A 12,271-nucleotide genomic window follows, 5' to 3' on the forward strand; every position below is an offset into this window, starting at 1 on the left:
CATAATTACACAGATAGCCAACACTGGCAATGTCACAAGTCTTTAGAGAAGTCTTATAATACAACTTGCTTTTCTTCCAGGAAAAAAGGCTTTTCCTTATAGAAAATACAAATAAGAGAAAAAATTCTTATCATAACTTTTTTCTTTTTTAAACAAAACAATTTGGAATCATTACAAACAGAGTATTGCTACAGATTGGGATTTCAGACTGAATTTAGCTGACATGCTATTTAAAATACAGTTAGTTCATGTTCTTCATAGAAGAAGAAAGAACACTGTCAAATATTAGTCACAGTAAACATTTTTTGTTTATATCATCTTTTTCATTCTAAAGCAAACAGAATAGATATTTTGAAGCCTTACATTTTTTCACTACAGATACTTATGAAAATCTAATGCCAGGCTTCAATTTGAAATTCTACCTGCTTTATTTTTCCTACCATTATATTTCTTCATGACATCTCATTAGAGCATGGTAATTTAATACAATCCATTTCTTTCATTTAATTTCTGCTATTTCAATAAGTAACAGCTGTTGCCAAATAGAACTGCAGGAATTTTCTCTTTTCTTTTGTCAAAGCATTTTCTGTTTATATTTACTTGCTGCAACAAATCAAACTTCTTTAGAAACAAACAAATATTTTCTTCATATGACCTACTAAAAATTTTTTGATCAAAATACCTTCCCTTGATGACAGTTTTTCCAAAGGAAGAGTTCTTAGCTATATATATCTCAGAATTTACACACAGAATACAAGGCACAAATGTCCTAGGAAATGTCTTTCAAAAAATGCTCAGGTTCTGTTTGTTTTAATAAGTGAAACAAAATTTACCTAAATGACAAAAGGCAAAACTAGAAAATTCTAAAAAAGGTTACCATTCTTTAGCCTGGCTCAATCTGTGATTGGAGAAGCAATGAAGTTGACATGTGATTTATCCCTATGATGTAGTTTGCACTATAAACCATGAATTGCTATCTACTGAAAAACACTGGAGAAGCAGTGAAGCTCCTAAAAGCAAAATTATTGCAAGTAATAAATATGACACATGCAGTAAGACAAATAAAATGAGATAAGCCAAGTTCTAAAATACCAACACTGGATGTATTCTTTAGACATTTATAAATTTCAGCAAATGCAGTCTGACACCAATTCTTCTCCAGAAGCCTAGGCAAGGCTTTAGGAGTTAATAAAAACATGAAAAAGTGTGTGCATAATGTGAATGAAAGCCTTTACTCCAATCAGACTCTCAGGGAGTTCACAAATATCTCAGTCAAATCCTTTGTCAGAATTTATAATAAATATTTATTGCTTACTCTGATCTCCACTTCAACAGCATAGAACACATATATGTTTGCCCAGTGATGTATTTTAAGTGTCCACTGGCCAGAATTTGAAGCATAACACTTAAAGGACCTTTCAGCCTCATAAACTATCAGCTTATCTCAAAGCCATCTCAAACTTCCCCAGTATCAGCAGAATTTCCCACAAAGCCCAAAGCATGATGTTCCTTGAAGGTACTGCCATGTGACTGAAAAAATTCACTTCTAAGTACTCATGAATACTTTGCCTATTTTGGCGTTTAAAAGCCTTCACCTTTTTGTCTGCTACTTTTTAACCCAACACTATCAACACTTTTAACACCAGAAACCATAAAACAAAAACAACAACAACAAATCTTCCTGCTGACACAAATTTGCCCTCTATTCTGACTATGCTCTGCAGAAGAATTGAATATCATCTCTTAGCTCAGAAACTTTACTTATCAAAAATAGTGTTCATTTTCTCACAAAAGCTGATCATGGAAAGAAAAATTTAACAGGCAGACTAGATTAGAGTCATTTAAGTGAAGTCTCTGATGATGGGTGAAAGATTAAGAGATTACTTATAGAAGTAATACTCTGAAGTCCAAATGTTAAGGGATTCCTAAAATTTAATAGTATGAAAAATCAATTCATGGCATAAACACACAGAAAAGCATTACCTGCTTCTAATCTGTGTGCTATTTTCTGTCTTGGCTGAGAAAACACAAATATAGAAGTTGGAAAATCAGAAGTTTACTTGCCTTCACCTGCCAGTCCCAGTAAACACTGAAGACTCAAAACAGAAAAAGAGAAGCTAATTAATAGCTTTTATCTTTCGAATATAGATAATATATATAATATATAGATAAATCTAGATATATATATTTATATATATAGATATATAGATATATATATTTATATATAATATATAGATAAATATAATAAAACCATTAAATATAGATAACCATTTACTCAGCCTTCCAGAAATCAAATTTCAAGAGCAAATGAAATACTAAAACAGTGAAGCATCTCATTCTATAGACATACAGCAAAATATTTCTTCCAAAACAAAAAATTGCTTCTGCTGAATTCTTCTCAGTAAGAAGCAACATCACTTCCAAAAGAGGGCCCCAAAACCAGCTGGTTTTTGGTTTGGTTTCTTTTTTTAATTAATTCTCCTGAAAAAAATTTAAACATTAAACAAGAAAAAGGCGGCTTTCTCTTGAAGAGTCATCACAGTCCACAAGAGTATTTTAAAACTATATGGTATAGATTTTTTCATTCAACCCTTGGTTTCCAACAGGACACACTCATTTACATTTTCCACTTTTATTTGTCTTGTTAAAAGATTAAAAAAATCCATATTTCTTTCCCTCAAAGTGAGAACTGCTTCTTCTACCCCTAGGAACTTCAACAAGAAAAACAGCAATTTCCCACAAAATTCATTGGTAATCTAAAAATGCTAGCAACATAGGAGCAATGTACCTATAGCAGAAATCTATGTTAACCACATTTTTCTATCTTCATACTTCTGTGTCTAAGTTATTCTTTGCTAAAACTGGAGATGAGAGAGACCTAGTCACAGCAGAGCTCCAAAAGGCCTGGGAAATGGAAATTTCAATTGAATTGAACATTTTAAGGTACTTTTCTATGAACTAAAAAGGAACTGGTTTGAGCTTTTTCCCCCCTCTATCTCTCAATTTCTTTACCCCCCAGTGCTTTGGATTCTAAAGGGCAGGGAAGAGAAAAATCTTCGGTGTCCTCATTTCTCCCACCCTCTTGAATTCCATCTGTGACTTTAATTATATTTCTTCTCATAAGCTTGTCTTGACTTTATTTTATTTTTAAAGAGACAAGAGCTTGCAGCAAGGCTCCCTAAAAAACTCTTTCAGCTCTATTTTTAATGTGCACAGTAAAGTCAGAAGCATATATTTAAAAATACAAAGAGTAGCTGATTATTAATTCCTGTTAAACTGAGAGAGAATCACTGATCAGAATTATATTAATTAATTTTATATAATCAGTGTTTTTCTACAAGGGCAGCATTGTGAGAACTTACAATCTGTGAGACTTTGCTTAATGTTAAATCCTCACCTTTTGTGCTTGCACACTTTACAGAATTGTTGGAAAAATGTAGGCAAAAGTAACAATTAAACTTCGGGTATATGCATGAGCTAAAAATGGAACTGCTTCCTTTTGATATTTAATTACTGCTTTTGATTTGTTAAGTAGGAAAAATGTTTATTCATCTACGTGCAAAGTTCTTTTTAAGGGTAATCATTTTATCACTGTACAGCATGATTCCAAAACACAATTCAGCACTTGATAGTTTTTGTTAAACTTGGTTTTGATAATTGGATACAGAAGTGGCTTTTGGCAATTTGGATGAAATTATTCTAGTTTCATGGAGCTTTTGAAAGAGATCAAACTTAAACACATCACTCATTATGCTGAGCCAGCTTGACAGTTTTGATAGTACATTACAGTAGTTTATATTTCATTTTTGAAAGATTTCAGTAGACATCTCAGAATTAGACTGCCTTGGAATCTTGAGTTCCAAGGGGTTCTGACTTTGATCTGAGGTCATCATTTCTTAATGAAAACCCACAGAGAGTGTTTTCATATTAACTGTGAATGTCTGCAGTACTATATTCTCACAACCTTCTCATAATAATATAAACAATAACCACATTGGACAGCTCAAGAGGCAGTTCTGTGAATTAACAAGGACACTTCGTTTGAATAAAAGCAAGTCACCAATAGCCTCATGGAAAACAAAGTTGTTTGCATTTTATTACAGAGAAAGTGAAAGACAAATGCATATTGGAAATTCTCTCTGTTCTTTTCTCTTTTGAACTATGTGATGCACTACTGCCAAACACAAAGAGAGAAAGTATCCAATACATATTGTCACCAGATATCCCTCCACTAGGGTACACAGAACCCAAAAGTGTTGACTAACTGCTCAGCTGTTTCTTGAAGCATAAGCAAACAAAATCCCCATACTTTAAAATGTGCTACTAAATAAAATTTCCATCAAATATGGCTGGGAAAGGTTATTTTTTTAGGCACCCCAGAGAGATGGTCCACTGAGTTTTCTGTTGTTTTTGGTTTCTTCAGGGCTTTGTGGGTTGGTTTTGGAAAAGATGAGTAGGGTGTTTTGTTTTATCTTCCCCCAACCTCCCCATCCATATTTTCATTAAATTTAAACAGGCACTAACTTAACCCATGCATCCAGGGGTAAAAGTGGAAATTCAATGATTATTTCCCTCTCCTAAACGTAACAACAGTATAAAACTTATTTTGTGAGAATCATAGAAGGATTCTAAAAGGGCATATACCACACCATCTTTTTTCTTTTCAGTCAAAATATGTGAATGGTGCAGAAATTTTTATCAGAAAAAAATCTATTTTTTTCTTACTTCAGGCCCTCCTCTACCAAGAGAAATAAAGGTTGATTAATAGATCTTAAAACTTCTGCAAGGTCATCCCTGAAATCACTCACTTCATACCAATAAACACATAGCCCGAAGTTAATGAGGACAGTGTGTTACCAGATTGTGTCCTCCAAATATTAATGGTGCTATTACCAGCAGAGGATTACATGATTCTGCCAATAGCAAATCCTACTTCTCTTCACCAGCAAATTAAAGAAATACCACTATGTGGGTCTTTTTTCTTCTCTATTAAAAATATAATGATCATTGATGCTCAACATGCACTAGGAAATAAAGTTTTACCATACTCATAAGACAATACAGTTGCTTTTCTCATTTATATATGGAGATAAATAAAGCTCAGAAAAGATGAATCAGTTTCAGCCTATCATGAAAAATGCCTTGGCAGAACATGTTAATTATGAGGAAGAAGTAATAAGGTGGCAGTCCCAAACAATTAGACAGTATCCATACCAAGAGCAGAATCTGTCAGCATCCTTGGCAGATTTCTGATGCAGATTACACCAATGATTTTATTTTCCCCAGAAAAAAAAATAGTAGTTCAAAGTAGAGGTGACAAGGCATTTTCAGGTCTAAGGGGCTATGGTTTAGGTAAATTTGAGAACATGAGCAAGTGTGTACGTGACTTATATTTCAATTTGATTTTCAATTCAGTAGGCAGTCTTGGCCATTGGTATTTTGTCCCTGTTGCAATGCATCTACAGGATAAAAGACACAAGTAAGCAAAGATGTTACAAATATTTGCAAAAAAACCCTAAGGTTTTTGTGTTTGTGTATGTGTGAAACAGAAAACTCTGTGTTTTTTAAGTAAAATACATCATTATAATGGTCAGAGACATTCAGGTAAGTAGACTTAGGTGTACCTAAAATTTCTAATGTTGGATTTTGCAGCAGTTTATCACCAGCAGTAGAAACTGAAACTCAAAGAACCACAGAAGCTGAAGTTGGCAGGCACCTCTTTGGATCACCTCATCCAACCACCCTACTCAAGCAGTCACACAGACCAGGTTATTTCTTAGGGACACATCCAGACTGTTTTAAATACCACCAAGGATGGAGACTCCACAGACTCTCTGGCCAAGTTGCTGCAATTCTTGACCAGAAAGAAGGGGCGGGGGGGGGAGGGGGAAGAAAAGTGGGTTTTTTTGCATGCATATGGATTTCCTGTTTTGCTGCTTGTGTCCATTGTATTTTGCACATCACAAGTTACACTGAGACATTTGGCTCAGTATTCTTCACTCCTCCTAATCTAATTATAGATATTGACAAGATCCCAGCAAACCTTTCCTTCTCCAGGCTAAGCATTTGCAGCTCCCAGCCTCTCTCTGATAGATCTGATTATCTTACACCTTCAACTTTGCCCTACACTGGACTCACTCCTGCATCTCCATGTTTCTTCCATAGGGCCCAACCCTGGTTCCAGCACTCCAGATGCATTTCACCAGTTCTTTCTGGAGAAGAGGGATCAACTTCAGCTGCTGGCAACATCCCTTAACCCAGCCCAGGAGGCTGCTAAACCTTCTCTGTTACACATGCACATTGCTGGATCATGCACACATTGGTGTTCACCAGGGACTCCAGGGTCTTTTCTGCAAAGCTGCTTTCCAGCTGGATGCCAGCTCAGGAGGCATATTCCTCCACAGCTACAGGACTCTGTATTTTCCTTATTTTTATTTCACAAGATTTCTGCCAGACCCTTTCTCCAGTCTCCTGAAATCCCTGTCTTGAATTCTACACGACCAAGGCTTTCACAGCCCTTCTTCATATTGCCCCCCAGTCATTTCATCAAATAAGAAAATGAAGTAACAGCACACATCACAACATGCACAGCAAAGATTTCCTGATAATTTTGCCTACTATTTTAAGTACCAAAATCACCTGGTACTGTAAAAATTTCTTCACCCTAGCTACAGATCAACAAACTGTTCACCATCTTTTCAAGATCCTTAAAAAAAATCCACAAAACTGCAAAAAGAGTGGGATGTCCTAATTCTCCTTCTTAAAAAATTCTCTTACCCCTGCACAGAGAATAATTGTTACAGTTATTCTCTACCAAATCCTTCTTAATTAAACCAAACACACATCTCAATACAAACCTAACAAACCACTCCAGTTTAAAACTTTGATTAGGTATTTTAAAGTTTTTGATTAATCACTGGAAAACAGCATCAGCTGGGAACAATGATTTTGAAAATAAGGAGGTTAAATGCTGCATTTTAAAATAACCTTGTTGTACTTTTTAGTTCAATCCATTTCTAATTTTACTGCATTTATAAAATAATAGAGGTTAGTTATCCAGTCTTATTAGCATAATAAAGAACTATAACCTGTAGCAGTCTAAAGAAACTAAATTACTGCTTTTACATTTAAGCATTACATTGACAAATACATTGACCTTTATATTATGTTATGCTTAGAGGTTAGAATAATGCATTATTGTTCATTTTATTTTCTTTTTGGACAAAGTTTTCTCTGAAGGGTCTGTTGAAGGATAAAAGATTGATATAAATAGGGAGGAAGGAATAAATAATTAATATTGTGGGATAATTTACACAGCAAGTCTTCCACAAGGTCTAAATTAGACATTCCCATAGGAACAAGCCAAGAATGCAAGTGGGGAAAAAAGAAACCTCTTTTGACTTTCTGGTGACATTCATCTGAAAATGATGTCTTGGGTGTTATTTTTTAAGCTCTATGTTGTACTGACCACAGTCATAATTCATCTATTTGGGGTTTTAGATATACATTTGTTCATTTCATTCATAAAATTATATATAAATTTCACACAGCTTGTTTTCAGAGAGCTTAAAATGGAAAGTGGAAGACCCACCAACTTTGCATGGCATTTCAAGGATTTGCAAGACATCAATGCACAGCAGTGTTAGGGTCTCTAACAGGGTTTATTGCCTTGCCCCTTCTGACATAATATTAGAGAATAGAATAGCTCTGTTGGAAAAGACCTACCATTATCATCTAGTCTGGGGCAGTTCAGTGAGTAACATTATTCATAATAATAATTACAATCTTTACACTATATTTAAAATAATATTTAAATTCATTCTAATATCTCATAAGGTATGTTTGAAAATGCTAATGATTCACCAAGTCCAATCACAACCTTGATAGCTCACTCTCAAGCATGGAAGTTAGGACAGATTAGGAAAAATCAGTCTTATTTCTGGTTCAGTTCAGGTATTTCTCTCATCTTTGTCTCAATATATATCCCAAAGGCCCACTCAGAAGCACAAAGTAATATGAAGAATCATAAGGTTGGGGTTGGATTTTTTTTTGTTTTGGGGGGCTTCTGGGGGGGTTGCAACTCTTCCTCAAAAGAAGATGAGCCACACGTATTACATACTACAAAAAAACCCTTCCTTTTCTATCTTGTTTCAACACATTTGTGGCAGTGGCATGTATACTCAAAAACACAGGGACAAATTTGATGGATGGAATTCGTTTTTTTGGGGGGGATGGGGGGAAGGGAACGTTCAACTGGCAACTGACTCTTTCCTTTGGCATGCAAGCAGAATGCTACCCTGGCTGGTACCATTTGCTGATTGATCTGTTAGGATGATGTTAAACCCACTGTGAATTTTTCACTGACTGTCTACACTGTGGCATATTGATTTTGCTGTTCCCTGGTTCACTTCTAAAACCTACGCAGTCAAAACTGTTACTTACTTGAAGCTTTCTGCTTTTCCAGTCCTGTTCTGACAGATATCTCTGTTATGGTACCATCTGTTATCTTCATATTCCATGACTGAACCACAGGCTAGCACTTCTGCTGTGACAGTTTTTGAGGTGTAAAATACACTTCTCCTGACATCTGCCTCAACTCATCCATCCTCCAATTAGAAAACCCTGAGAAAATAGTCTTGAGATGCTTTACATTTTAATTTCTCTATAGGATCCTTCTTCGCTACAAGGAAGCCAAGTCTCTGAAGTTCATTGTCTTTCAATTTTAAAGAGAGAGAATAGTTTCTGTACACAAAACCTTACAGTAGGCAGGCTGGGAAGATCTGATACTCCAAATTAATATTGCTTATTCCTGTCCAGTGTCTGTAAAAGCACACAGGAAGAGGCACAAGAGGGCCAGGTATTCCAGCTCTTTTGACACGCTTCAGTTAGCAAAAACATCTGCTCTTCCAGAGTGAAAAGGAAAACACAAAGCAAGCTTATTAGTTGAGTTTTGGTCTGCTAAACTAGGAAATGGAAGCCATTCCCATCTAAGGCATCATTTGTGCACATAGTGAGTTCAGAATAAATATATTCTTTAAAGGTAACATTTTGATGATATTCACCTGATTTTCTCACTTAGGTAGTACAAGTTTGTTAGTGCTGCAAAATCACTTTGATAATTCAGGATCTAAGATGGAACTTATTCTCCAACCTTTACCAACCACAATGCAACAAAGCTATTTAAGAGAAAGGCATATTTTAAAATTATTACCTTATGAGAAAGACAGGCACGTGTCTAATCAAAGGAAGAATGAGAGTTGTTTCTATTTCTTTTCAAACTGTAGCTGACCATCTAAAATTTAACATAATCAAATACATGTGGAACACATTAGAATTCAGTGGACGAAGTCATGAGAAGCAACAGAATGAAAGGCAACCTATGAAGGACAAAAAAAGTCTCAGTTGTGAAAAATGTAGTAAAATAGAAAAATATCAATCAAAAGTATAAACACAAAAGACAGCATGGATATTGGTGACCTTCCATCTTTACTTAACACATAAAGAGGATCCATACTACTGAACAGAGGAGTGATGTTACTTTCCAAATTTGAGCAATGCAGCACAATGCAGAAGAGCGCTGTTAAAACATTCCAATAAACAAAACTACAAACTGAATGGGTTATTGCCATTCAGTTCAAGAGTTATTATTTGATTCACTTCTTATAGGCTTCTTAAAAGCATTCAAAGACATTTCATCCATAAATAAGATATCTGACAGTACATGTTCACATCTTGCCAGAGAAATTCATAACCAACATCGTTTGTACGTTTTGTATTAGTAATTATATAGATTTCCACCCTTCCAAGGAAGGACCCCCAGCAGAGGACCCCTTGGGAATTTATACCTCCCCAGTCTCCACATGCACATGTCTCACCCTTCCTTCTCAGACCTCAACTCTTGTCCCCACTCTGTGTTCATTCATCTTCCTGCAGTCACCCATATTGAACTCCTTTTATTATCCAAAACGTCAGGAATTCTTGACTCCTGCCATGTCTCACAGTCTCCATTCCCATGGCTACCCATGTTTCCTGCACTTTATTATCCCAAAGGTTGGCAGTTAATTGCCTCTTGTCTTGGGCTCCCACCCAGAGCTCACTCTGCATGTCAATCTACATCTCATTCTCTAGCTCACAAGCCAAGCCCCTTGTCCAGATCTATTCCTCATCACTGTTAAATGTACTTCCAAAGCTTGTGCCTGCCTAATATGTTTTACATATATTGTCCTTCTGTCCAAATAAACATCTATTCTGCAGCAACTAACTTACTAAACGCTTTATGCCTTACTTACACAAGGTCCAGGGCTTTCATAACACTATTTGCAAACAGTTTGCCTAGAATAATTCCCAGCTGATTTAAGTGTATACATCTACACGCCTTTCTAGTTTATCTGACTCCACAGTGCCAAAATCCCTCTGTCAACCTTCATTCATGACATAGACAAATACCATACACAGCTAGTCAGGCTCTCTCGCTTTTGGCTGTTATAAAAATCCTTATTCCCTTCCAGGAGAGGAGGGGTGATTCATGAATGATCATAATAAATAAATCTATCAAGATGGAAGTTCAAATTTCTTTCAGTGTCCTGTAAAATTAAGATCCAGGGACACTCATGTCTGTTACCTTATTTACTTTATCCTTTCATAGCATCCACATAGTAGTTTATGATGCAGCTAAGAAATATTTTCCTTCATAATTCCAAACAAGTGGACAGATACTTTAGATACTGTAATTGTTTTACTTGTTCTTCTTTTTTTTTAATTTCTCTGCATCATATAATTCTTAATAAAACTTGTACAAAATTATCTGTTACCTCTTACAAAGAGATTTTTTCTTAATATTTATTGGTAGAAGTCTGTACTAATATCCTACTTTACAATGTTTATATATAAAATTAAAATATATTACATGCATTTAATATTTACCTGTTTACATAAATGCTTATGACATTTTCTCATTCATATATAAATTTTCAGTTTCATCTTTAACCCCATAAAAGGCACTTTTGTTTGCAAACATGCACATCACTTCAGAAAAAACATCATACTTTTTCTGCTTCATCATTTTGCAGCACAATAGCTTTATATCTAATTATATCTCTAATGTTTCAGGAAAAAAAATGTAAGAAGAAAAAAAAAAATAAAAAAAAAAGAGCTATTTGCTTAAGTTTTAATTCCAGGAATTAAAGGGTCTATGAGACAAGCCTCCTGCAGTTATAAGGTTCTAAATTTGTTTTGTCTTGGTCCTTTTACATCAGAAATTGTCACAAATAAAAGCTGTCTGTAATTACATTAAAAACACTCCATAGGATTCCTTGTCCTGAGTTACAATGATGACAGTTAAACTGGTAGTCACTGGATTCTGCTCAGTCCTTGGGGGTATTCCTCCCAAAATTTGCCCTAAACCAAGACACCGGGTTACCCTTCTCTCCTATCCCATCCCAAGTCTAAAACTTGAGCATGTCCTTTTGCCATGACTCCTAGCTTTTTCCACTTTTTCCAATGTGCTGGACATTTCTGTGTTCCATGGAAGTTTCTTGGAGATCAATATCCAGATAAAAGTGTCCACGCTTCCATAGGTAATGAAAGACTTTCAGGAACTCCAGTGTAAAGGAATATAATCATTTCCTATTCCATCCCCTTTCCCTTCATTTTAAAGCACACAGAGAGAATCACCACTGGGTGTGACAAGCCCTGCAGCTCACCTGGGCTCACAAACAGGTTCAGAACTAAACCAAGGTGTGGTACAACAGGTGCCCAGTAACAACAGCATAAAAACAAGTGAGAGAACTGGGCTGAGAGTCAGCATCAAGACTTTTTGCTCCATCTGTAATTTTGCATGCACAACGCTTTCTGAAAATCATTTTCTTTTTCCCTCATATTAATAAGTGTGATACACAACACTTTATATACAATAATAATGATATTCGTTCTGGCAGCAGCAACACAATGAGGATCCAAAGCACAAAACTTGTAACATGTCTAACTGGACTTAAAGTGGCTAAGCACGAACACACATGTCAAGACAAGTCTGCTTCTCAAACTTTTACCTCGATTTGACTAACTGCACTTCTTGAGCATAAGTTTGTCATTATTTCAACATACTTCACAGATGGTACTATGGAAAAGTTCATTGATTGGGCCTCTTTGGGAATAAAACACTGCAAGTTTTACCAGGCTCATCAAACAACTATTTTCATAATGACAAATTAAAAACTCTCTGATTTTCATTTTGACCCTGCATTTAGTTCAGAACAAAATTTTAATTACTCTG

At 35.4% G+C, this 12,271-nt stretch overlaps 1 long non-coding RNA gene across 2 annotated transcripts in view; it reads right to left on the reverse strand.

Moving 5' to 3' along the window:
• Window positions 1-12,271, reverse strand: part of LOC111929074 (uncharacterized) — a 95,223-nt gene that overhangs the window by 57,579 nt on the left and 25,373 nt on the right. The window lies entirely within an intron of this gene.

This window comes from Cyanistes caeruleus, chromosome 5 (assembly GCF_971803275.1).
Source record: "Cyanistes caeruleus chromosome 5, bCyaCae1.hap1.1, whole genome shotgun sequence".
NCBI classification, from domain to species: domain Eukaryota; kingdom Metazoa; phylum Chordata; class Aves; order Passeriformes; family Paridae; genus Cyanistes; species Cyanistes caeruleus.